The 12166-nt window shown below is 36.1% G+C and overlaps 1 pseudogene; it reads left to right on the top strand.

The window, feature by feature from the left end:
- Positions 1-2506: 2506 nt before the first annotated feature.
- LOC149181775 (organic cation/carnitine transporter 4 pseudogene) lies at positions 2507-3329 on the top strand (annotated as a pseudogene).
- The last annotated feature ends 8837 nt before the right edge of the window (positions 3330-12166 follow it).

Below are 12166 nucleotides of genomic sequence, written 5' to 3'. Positions count from 1 at the left end.
TTGTATGTTGTGTGTTTAGTTGAATTTGTATATTGTATGTTTGTTTATTTTGACTTGTACTTTGTATGTTTCTTTATTTTAAATTGGATATATATATATGTGTGTGTGTGTGTGTGTGTGTGTGTGCGCGCTTATTTATGAATATTTGTGTTGTAGGTGACTTGAAATTGTAATACTGTGTTTGTTGTATTGAATTGTGATTGCAATTAATTTTATAGTGTAAATAGTGCATAGTAGGTTTTATATGTTGTGTGTTTAAATTTTATATTCATTGCATTTGAAATTGTATATTTTATCTTTGTTTATTTGAAATTGATTAAGTATGTTTACAAAGTGTTTTGTCAATGAATGCTTGTGTTTGTTATGCTGATTTGTATTAGCCATGAATTTTATTATAAACTTGAATGTGTGTATTTTATATATCTTTAATTAAGTCTTATCTTTTTATTGTATAATATTTTAATATTTATTTATTATATTGAGTTTTAATTATAATGAGATTTGTATTTTTTCTTTTTTCTTTTTTAGCTGATTAAGATATATTTATATATTAACCAGTTAAAATTATATATATATATATATATATATATATATATATATGGTTGATAAGTTAATTTGAAATTTGCAACAAAACATAAATGTTTTGATAACATAACATTTTAAGATAAAAAAACATAATTAGTAGCTATTTTAATAAATATTAATACCATAACAATAATAATGTGACTAAGGCAAAAATTTATCAGAATTTATTTTTATTGATGTTAATAAATTGATATGTTTTTTAAAAATATCCATTAACATCATTAATCATTTAATAGTCGAACAATAGTGGAAATGAAGAAATTCAAAAAAGTAAGAGATGCCATTTACTTCTTTATCCCTAGAACTGTAAATAAAGTGCATTTCAAATACCAAGTTTAAAGGTTGAACATAATTGTCTACAATGACCATTGAGTACCACACTAGTTTGCATGAATATTAAATAGGAACATGCAATCAAGTTAATTCAATACGATTTTAATTTAAGTACGTGTAATGTTCATGGTGAAATGCATACTTTCATAAAACTATTAATAACATACCTAAGACCAAATTAAAATGTGGGTATGAAAAAAACATAAGTTTCAAGAAGCCATATCAAAAAGGGACGTTGAGAATAGTAGCCATGCAAAAGAGGGAAAGCTGGCACGCTAAAAAATGTTCAAGTCCTGTACAGTGCTACATCTTGTTAGCAAATCAAGAATAAAAAAAATGTTTTTCACTAGGCTAACTATAACAATGGAAGAGTAGACGAAATGTACATTCTAAATAATAATTCATAGAAATATATGTCTCACTTGTTGTTGACACAAATTGGTTTAAAATATTCCCATCCACTCAAGCCCCTCATATGTTGTTAGATCTCAAATACAACTACATTAGGGTTGAGTTGACACAAATTGGTTTAAAAAATTCCCATCCACCCAACCCCCTCATATGTCACGTTAGATCTCAAATCCAACTACATTAGGGTTGATAAACAATATTCAGTTACATTTCTAAAAGCCCTTAGTAAGTTTATTTCCTAGAAAAGTAAAATGGACAAGAATGTTACTCAAGTATTAAATAGAATTTTTTTATGAAAGACACAAATTAAGTATGAGTTTTAAATACAAATTTAATTATCAGTTTTGAGATGTTCGTGATTATTTTTTGGCTTGGCTCTGTGAAATATATCGAGAGGTGAGTGTTTTGATGTTCATTTTAGTTTGCTAGCCATTTCATTTATATGGCTACACTAATTCCCATATTCTTATATATCAAGGAGGACACTCCTCATTGTAAAGATTCGCACGCACACAATTTTCCACTTGCCCTTTTTAAAACTTATTCAAATCAGTTTTTACAAATTTGTCAAGACACTTACCCTAAATACATATTGCTTTGCAATTTTAAATAAAAAATAATATTAATATACAATAAATTTCATATAACAAATATTAAATAAAATAAAAAACAAATAACATAATATATCCATCAAACTCTTCAATCCTAAAGCCTTTCAACACCCTACTACAAACATCCCAAAAATAAATAAAATTTTAAAATAAAAATTAAATGAACACTGAATTATAAACTGCAAATAAATAAATAAAAAATATAAATTGAAGCCGTGTTGACAAGATGTGTGTTTGATATTTCCCTTCGGAAAAGGCATGGCAACAAAATGAACCTCACAACAAAAGAATTGGCCCAACGTGGATGGAAAAAGCATGAACATGGCAGCAAAAACATATACGTGACATCTTTTTTCAAAAATAGAAAGCACAAGAATATAAATTTTTAAGAAACCAAAAGCATCAACCCATCCTTTTCCAAAAAGGAGAAAATCAAGAATTGAAATTTAAAAGAACCAAAAAATAATGAAGTCTCAATTCAAAAATGGACGGGAGAATTTGGACGATGGCAGCTCAAGCATTTTGTGCTCTACAGTCTCGCATGGACTCTCGAGGCCTTTCATACGATGGTCATGATTTTTGCAGACTATGAGCCCAACTGGCACTGCAAAATAGAGAAACCCTTTTACGATTTCCTTTCCATGAAGCATGGGTTCGAATCCTGCATTTCCACGGGATGTGTGTGTTCCATGGATCGGGCGTCATGGGGCTGGGACGGAGGGAGGGGAGTTTCAACGGTTTCTGAATGGGTCTCATTTGCGATCAAAAATATAAAGTTGGGGTTCTGCAGTCCGCGTTTTTCATCGGGTGCTTGATCAGTAATTTTGATAATTTTACCTCCGAAGCTTCATATGCACTTTGCTGCCGCTAGATCATTAAGAATTTACAGTTATTGGATCTTGATGTTTATTTACTAATGCGGGTGCAGGGATATTTGGGCAATTGCCAGATTCTTTGCTGGGAGGGAAGGGACTGCTGAGGTTGGTCTGTATTTGCAACACCATCCTATTTTTCTTGACGGCCTTCTCACCCAATTTCTGGTTTTATTTGATTCTGCGTTTATTGACTGGAATTAGCATTGGCGGCGTTCGGCTATCGTCCTTCATTTTGGCAACTGAACCTGTCGGGTCGTGTAAGAAAGGACGAGTTGGCATGTTGACTTTGTATTTCTTTTCCCTCGGCATAGCTCTACTTCCAGCTCTCTCCTACTTTTCTAGTAGCTGGAGATATCTGTACATAGTCGCTTCGATTCCTTTGGCCTTGTATTTCTTTTTCGTTCTGCCATTTGTATCAGATTCCCCCCGATGGTACCTCGTCAAGGGCATGCTGGAAGATGCCATGAAAGTCATGAGATCGATTAAGCATGTTTACAGAATGTTTTGTCAATGAATGGTTATGTTTCTTTTGTTGATTTGTATTAGCCATGAATTTTATTATAAAATTGTATGTGTGTATTTTATATAGATTTAATTAAGCCTTATCTTTTTATTGTATAATATTTTAATGTTTATTTATTATATTGAGTTTTAATTATAATGAGATTTGTATTTTTTCTTTTTTCTTTTTTAATTGTATTTTCATTTGCCATTTAAAGTTTAATAAGTTAATTCCAACATTTGAAACAAAACATAAATTTTTTGATCACATAATATTTTAAGATTTAAAAAAAAAACATAATTAGTAACTATTTTTAATAAATATTACCACTACACCAATAACAATGTGATTAATGCAAAATTTTATCATAATTTATTTTCATTAATGTTGATAAATTAATATGTTTAAAAAAAAATCCATTAACATCTTTAATGGTTTAACATATTAAATCAATATATTAAATCATCTCTCCATGTTGATATGTAAAAGAGCCCATATCAACAATGCAAAGTTTTTGGGGCATTTAAGTTTACACCTTCACGTGGTTGACCCTATTAGTAGAGATTATGATCTCAAAGCAAGGAGGAGCTTTTTAAATTGTCAATGCAAATTATCATAACACATATTTAAAAATAAATATATTTAACTATTTTAAAATATAACATTTTAAACAAATGAACACGAGTCAATCACTACATTATTATATAAGAAAATATTAATTCAATCAAATCTTTTCATGAATAAATTGACCTATTAATATTAAGTCTCCTTGCTTCTCTTGGGAAATTTCATATGTTGAGCTAAGGAAAGATGGAAAATATGATTCGTCCAACAAGAGAAACTTGGGGGAACCTATTAGATCAGTGCCTATGCTAGTATCTAAACTGGTCAACTCGGTGTAAGTCTTCTTGTGCGTTAGTGTTTTTCTAGTCTAGTAGAGAAGGGAAAAGGGGAGAATCTTAACCACTTTTCAACATGTTAACAATGGAAGTTAACATGTTGAGGCATCAATGTTTCATAGTGATTCTCACCTAATTATTAGACCCTTATGCTAAGATATGTTATTTACACGTGTAGACTGCATATTCATGATATGTTTAATGGAATTCTTGTTATGGTTAGTAGGTGTCCATTCAAGATCATATTGAATTGATTACATTTATATTGTCATTTCCTTGTTATTCTATTGTTCTAAAGATGTGATTCAATTTTGGGCAGTGACTTCGGCGATGGGCTCAAAAAAGTGGCTCAAATATTGGGGATGCTTGCAAAACACTAAAAAAATAGTCCCTGTGAGAGTGTTTAGAGGTCCCTGGACTCTACCATGCCCACAACATGAGAGCCAAAGGTCATGTAGTCCAAAATTTTAGTGGAACCGTGGTGCTAGTTGGAAAAAAGGTTGGGTTGGTTCCTAAGGGTCCTAATGCTGATGTTGGATGTATGTATGGTGTGTTTCTATTGGTTCCACTTTCTTAGCATGACTTAGGAGGTCAAATAATATCATAGTGGCCTCTCATCGCATATTTAGCCTGACTGATCAGTTACTTGGGTAGATAAGGGAGGAGGGTGTTACACTTCCCCACATTCTTGTGGATGGCATCCTTCATAGTAAGTGTGATGGTTATATATAACAATTTCAATCTTTCCTTGACTAAATTACATAACTATAAAATTTAGGTAGCGAAATTCAATATTTGAAGGCAATTCGTCACCTTCTGGAACAAATTTCTAAAGACTTGTAATGGGGTCGAGAATTATAACAAATGTAATCACCATTAAATGGTAGTAACCAAATGGAAGAGAGAAAAATGGAACATGAACAAGGATAATCTCGTTCCACTGACATTTGAAATTTCATCTTATGGGTATTTGCAAGCCAATCATCTTATAGGTATTTGCAAGCTTCTGAGTCCGTGTTTTTCATCGCGTGTTTGATCGGTAATTTTGATAATTTTACCTCCGAAGCTTTATATGCACTTTGCTGCCGCTAGATCATTAAGAATTTCAACTAATTGTTAAGAATTTGCTTCGTTACTGTTATTGGATCTTGATGTTTATTTACTGATGCCGGTGCAGGGATATTTGGACAATTGTCTGATTCTTCGCTGGGAGGGAAGGAGTGCTGAGGTTGGTTTGCAACGCCATCTTCGGTTTCTTGACGACATTCTCGCCCAATTTCTGGGTTTATTTGATTCTCCTTTTATTGACGGGAATTAGCACTGGCGGCGTTGGGCTGTCGTCGTTCATTTTGGCAACTGAACCCGGCCGTTGGCATGTCCACTTTGTATTTCTTTTCCCTCCGCATAGCTCTGCTTCCAGCTCTCTCCTACTTTTCTGGCAGCTGGAGATAGTCGCTTTGATTCCTTCGGCCTTGTATTCTCTCAGAAATGGTATGAATCAAATTTTATTTAATTTAAGTATTTATGTTCATCTCTAATTTAAGTATTTATGTTCATCTCTACTCTAGTTTGCTGAACTAATTCCATTTCATTGCCTTGTAAATTGTTTGGTGCTATTAGAATGAAGGAAGGGCTGACGTTGCAGGGAAATGAATGAAAGAGGTAGTTGATGTTGACACCTAATCCGAAACGGATGAGGTGAAGTCGGACAGTCATCTAGAAGATGAACTGATCCGTTTTATATTTGTATAAATAAAGTGCTGGCTAATGAATATATCATCAATCCTTCTTGTTTTCTCTCGTTCAATTGCTGGAGTTACCCTGGCCTGACATGGTATCAGAGCTCAGGTACCTTAAATTAGTTGTAACTCCTCTCTTAAGAGCAGCTCTGGCGTGATTCCCTGGCCTGACCTGGCTCTGCCTCTGCCTTTGCCTGAATCCGCTGCCCCTCTGACCATAATTCTCTGCGCTGCCTCTGACTGCCCTGGCGCTCTCTGACACTGACCTCTCATGAGACTGCGCCCTCTGTATTTGAATAAACGGTTCTATCTCTGCGCTTGAATCTAATGAATGCATCCGTTGTGGAGGAATGGTAATTGAAACCGGTGTCACTGTGGAGGAACGTTGAAGCCTGAAGATTGCTCGTTGAAGCCTGAAGCTCTGCGGATTAAACACGACCTGGATTGCTGTGACATACTGTATTGAAGCTGCGGCCTGCGTTTTATTGATTTCCCGTCGCATATGGTAATTGCACAGTCCTCCATTTACACACACCTTGGTTCCGTTGCCGCCTCCATTAACCTCCGTCTCTGCATATATGCTGCCCCTCTCCGCTCCGTGTGTCTATATTTTTTGTTCTGTTGAAGGAATTTAACATTCAGGTGAGCGCTGCAGTGTGACTTTGTTGAATCGACTGCAATATCTTGTGATATTTGACTCTGCATTTTGTTTGAAAAACGCTCCAACGTCGTCGAACCTCGAAGTGGGTCAAGGATCGTAAGGCCGATGGTCCACGGCTCATCACATCGAAGAGGTTCCGCTCCTGCACATGATGTTACCGCAGCATTTTCATGTGGTATCATGTGGTATATGCTGAGTGCTCCTTTTTTAAAACAGTGACATGATATTACCGCAGCGTTTTCATGTTTTATATGCTGAGCTCTTCTTTTAAAACAGTGACATGATATTACCGCAGCGTTTTCATGTTTTATATGCTGAGCTCTCCTCTTAAAACAGTGACATGATGTTACAGCAACGTTTTTCATATGCTGGGTGCTCCTTTTTAAAACAGTGACATGACATGATGAGCGCCCTTTCTTTTTAAAAAAAAAAACACTGATATGATATATGTTATGTTGAGCGCCCTCTGCTTTTAGAAGGAACATAATATTATGGAAGTGATGGTGATATAAGAAATGCTCATGACATGCTGTTAGAAGAAGAGTAAAATGCATAAGGCTATGATATAAGGATATTTTTACAGAAGTTTTTGGCAGAGATATTTTTTTTCTCAAAAGGATTTTGTTTACAGAAGTTTTTGGCAGAGATATTTTTTTTTTTACAGAATGCATTCAATCATTTCTATGGTCGGAATAGTTCTCACTGGCAAGGAGAACTATTCTGAATGGTCTCGGATGGTGAAACACACCCTCATCTACAATGAGCTGTGGAAAGGAGTGTGTGTCGGAGAAGAAGACAGAGACCCTGTGCAACCCACATCAGACAAAGAACTCGCCAGTTGGGAAAACAAGAACAGCAAAGCCTTTGCATTGATCGCAGCATCTGTCAATGAGGAAGTAAGTCGTCATATTTCCTGCTATTCCACTGCCTTTGAAGCTATACAAAAGCTGAAAGAACTCTATGATACACATTCTGCACTTGAAGTTGTTCAACTCATGATTAAACTCTTCACTCTTGAACTGAAAAATAATGATCCTCTTGCTCTTGCATCTGAAATAAAGTCTATAATGCATGATATAAAATCCACTAAGGTTGAGCTGGATATCTCTCTTATTGCCTTTCTCAAAGCACTTTATCCTACCTACTCCAATTATCTTGAGTCTTTACAAGCAAATGGAAACCTTAAAGATATAACCTTTGACTCTCTTGTGAAAAAGTTTGCTGAAAGAGAGAAAGCCTTTGGAAAGAAAACAGTCCCTGAATCTTCTGAAGAGACTGTTTGCCTTGCTCACAAAGAAAAGCATCCTGCTCAAGATTCTGCAAGAGGAAGAGGTGGACGAAGAGGAAGAGGAAGATACTTCAGAGGCAGGGGGGGCAGACATTCTCAAGCAGAAAAGGCAGATCTGCATTGCATTCGCTGCAAACGAAATGATGCTTCTACATGCAAGCTACCATGCGACAAGGTTGAGCAGAGAAGAAATCAGCAGAAAGGTAAAACTGATGACTCAGACAAAGGTAAAGCACCCGAATCTGCAGACTATATTGAGGCACAATGTAATATTGGAGTAAATGAAGATTTGTTTAATGCTTCACTTGCTTCTTCGAAAAATGACTGGTTGCTTGATTCAGGAGCAACCTGTCATATGACTCATAGGAGAGATTTCTTTGAAGATTTCACTAACAATGTTGATGGAGCAGTATACTTTGCAGATCAGTCAAAAATCAAGCCATCAGGGCTTGGCACAATCAGGCTTAAACTGCCTGGTCTTCCAGACTTTCTTCTAGATCATGTTCTATATCTCCCACAGCTGAAGAGAAACTTGCTGTCCCTGGTCCACATCCGCCAGCAAGGTCACTCCATTCACATGTTTGATGGCAAGCTTGAGGTAAGAAAGGCATCTGACCACTCACTTGTCATGAGGGGTATAGAAGAAGAAAGACTCCTTAAACTGCAAGGAACCTCTGCTCATGCACAGCATTTCTCATATATTTCTCATCATGAAGAATGTACACTTCCATCAAGTTTATTATGGCATGCTAGATTTGGACATTTAAACTATGATAGTCTCCGCTTGTTGAAGAAAAATGGTGTTGCTGGTTTGCCTACAATTCCTAGAAAACATAAACAATGTGATGCTTGCATTCTAGGAAAGCATAGCAAACAGTCTTTTCATGATTCACATTCAAGAGCACATAGGAAGCTTGAACTTATTCATTCAGATTTATGTGGTCCAATGCCTGTTCCTTCTGCAAATGGAAATAAATATATCATGACATTTATTGATGATTACACCAGAATGTGTTGGGTTTACTTATTGAAGAACAAATCTGATGCTTTTCAAACATTTAAGAATTTTCATAAGTGGATTGAAAATGATGCACAATCTCATATTGGGTCTATTCGCACTGATAATGGAAAAGAATATACATCAAATGAATTTGAACACTATCTTCGCCAACATGGGATTAAACATCAAACAACTGTGCCTTATAATCCTCAACAGAATGGTGTAGCTGAAGAATGAACAGAACAATTTTGAATATGGTACGATCTATGCTTTTCTTCAAGAATGTAAAGACAATGTTTTGGGCTGATGCTGTTCTATGTGCTGCATATATAAAGAATAGATGTCCATCTAGTGCTATAAGAAACAAGACTCCTTATGAATTGTGGTATGGACATGTTCCTTCGGTAAAACATCTCAGGATATTTGGTTCCACCTGTTATGCTTTAATACCAAAGGTACATAGAAACAAACTTGGTGCAAGAAGTCGTAAGTGTATCTTCCTGGGGTATTCAAACACATCTAAAGCATACCGCCTTTATGATGAAGTAAATAAAAAGTTTGTTTTATCTAGAGATGTCATTTTTCTTGAATCATCCAAATCTGACAATGTTGTTGAGCGGCAACTTGATCGCTTGGATAGATTCACAAAACAGAAATCATTTCAAGAGTTTGATAATCAGATTCCACATCTTGAAGGGGGGATTCCTATACTAGATCAACATGTGGAATCTTCTTCTGAAGAACAATCTCCCCTGCATGACACTCCAACAACGGATGATGCTTTAAGTGATGTAATTGATAGAATTGGGAGACTCAATCTTGATTCAGACCCAACTCAATCAACAGAACAGCCTGGACCATCTCAGAAAGGTCCCCCAAAGTGGCTGACAAAGACACTTGAAAGTGTTCATCCTGATGAAATTGGAAAAACAGGAACCCGAAATTCAAACCGACAAGATGGAGGTGATGTAGATAACTCTAATTCACCTGTTGATATGGATGTTACTTATGATTGTGAATTGAACTTGTCTACAGATTTTGAACCAACTTCCTTCAAAGAAGCTGCTTCTCATGATGAATGGAAAGAAGCAATGCGGAAGGAGTATGATGCCCTCATAAAGAATGGCACTTGGAAGCTGGTTGATCCTCCATTTGGAACCAAACCAATTGGCTGCAAGTGGGTCTACAAGAACAAGTACAAAGCTGATGGCTCACTTGACAAGCACAAAGCCAGGCTTGTGGCAAAAGGTTTTGCACAGAAGGAAGGGGTCGATTATGAGGAAACTTTTGCTCCCACAGCAAAATGGGCCACCATCCGGACACTCTTTGCACTAGCTGCTCAGAATGGTTGGAAAGTCCATCAAATGGATGTAAAAACTGCATTCTTGAATGGAGATCTAAAAGAGAATGTTTTTATGTCCCAGCCTGAAGGATTTGCTGTGAAAGGAAATGAACACAAAGTATGCAAACTTGTGAAGTCCTTGTATGGCCTCAAACAAGCACCACGAGCCTGGTATGAAAAACTAACTGAGCATCTTCTGAAACTCAACTTCAATCATTTTGATCTTGATGATGCAACTTTATTTGTCAAGAAAGTTGGCAAAACAGTTGTATATCTTGTGGTATATGTAGATGATCTTTTAATGACAGGGAACAATGAAAGCTATATTGCATCCATAAAGAAAGAATTAGGAAAAATCTTTGAAATGACTGATTTGGGCTATGTTCATTACTATCTTGGCATTGAAGTAACCCAACATCCAAAGTCCATATTTCTTTCTCAAAAGAAATACATTGGAGATTTGTTATACAGATTTGGCATGACAGAGTGCAATCCCCTCTCTACTCCAATGGAACAAAACTTGAAGCTCACATCTACTGAAGGAAAGGAATTTGAGGATGCAACAAAGTATAGACAGCTTGTAGGAAGTCTCATCTACCTCACTACTACCAGACCAGACATTTCATTTGCTGTTGGAATCCTCTCCAGGTTTATGCAAAGGCCTTGTGAGGGACATTGGTCTGCTGCAAAAAGAGTTCTAAGGTACTTGAAGGGAACTCAAGACCTTGGAATCAAGTATACACAGGTGGACGACTTCAACTTGATTGGATACTCTGATTCAGACTTCGATGGAGACAAAGAAACTGGGGTATCTACTTCAGGATATGCTATGAGTCTTGGATCAGGAGCTGTTTCCTGGAGATCACGCAAAAAATCAGTACCAACAGATTCCACAACAGAAGCAGAATACGTGGCAGCAGCTGAAGCAACGAAAGAAATTGTGTGGCTCAGGAAAATTCTTGAAGATTTGCAGGTAAAACAAATACAATCAACTCCACTCATGATTGATAACACATCTGCAATAAAGTTGGCCAAGAACCCAAAGTTCCATGATCGTACTAAGCACATCAATACTAAATATCATCTGATCCGACATCATGTTGAGGCCAAAACAATCCATCTTCGTCATTGTTCCACAAACGAGCAAATTGCAGACATCTTCACCAAAGCGCTTGGAAGAGAAAAGCTTGAAAGATTCAGAATGATGCTTGGACTCACCAACATCCCTTCAGATTAAGGGGGGGAATGTTGACACCTAATCCAAAACGGATGAGGTGAAGTCGGACAGTCATCTAGAAGATGAACTGATCCGTTTTATATTTGTATAAATAAAGTGCTGGCTAATGAATATATCATCAATCCTTCTTGTTTTCTCTCGTTCAATTGCTGGAGTTACCCTGGCCTAACAACATTGCTACTGTTCAAAGCGTACCTCGCTAAAGAAATGAAATGGAATCCCAATTTCACGTATGTAGAGATGGCCATGTTTAAACATGGTGCTTTAGCAATTTTTAAGGCTCTGCTTCCTCCTCCTCAATAATTTTTATTACATTTAATATTTACTTCCTTGCGCCAATCCCCTGTGTACACGTCTTTGGCTCTAGATTAACCAATTTATCACTTACGAATTCAAGCACCATTGGGACTAGGTTTTTAATGACTTCCCACAGCTTTGTATTTGGGTTTAATGTTTTGTGTATTAGTTTAGTTTGTGGTTTTCTTCTATAACCTCTTTTTTTTAATTAGTTTAACCAATAGTGCATCGACCATGGATTTAATCCTCTGTTTCTTCCTCAATAATTTTATTCTTCTACATCAGCCATGGATTTAAACCTCTCTTTCATCCACAATAATTTCTATTACACTTGTGCATCAGCCATGGATATAAGCTTCCATTTCCTCCGTAGTAATTTCTATTTC

Source organism: Pinus tabuliformis, chromosome 3_2 (genome assembly GCF_031772625.1).
Source record: "Pinus tabuliformis cultivar Carrire ecotype Pingquan chromosome 3_2, CPIR1, whole genome shotgun sequence".
Lineage (NCBI taxonomy): Eukaryota > Viridiplantae > Streptophyta > Pinopsida > Pinales > Pinaceae > Pinus > Pinus tabuliformis.
This window is presented reverse-complemented; position numbering and strand designations above follow the sequence as displayed.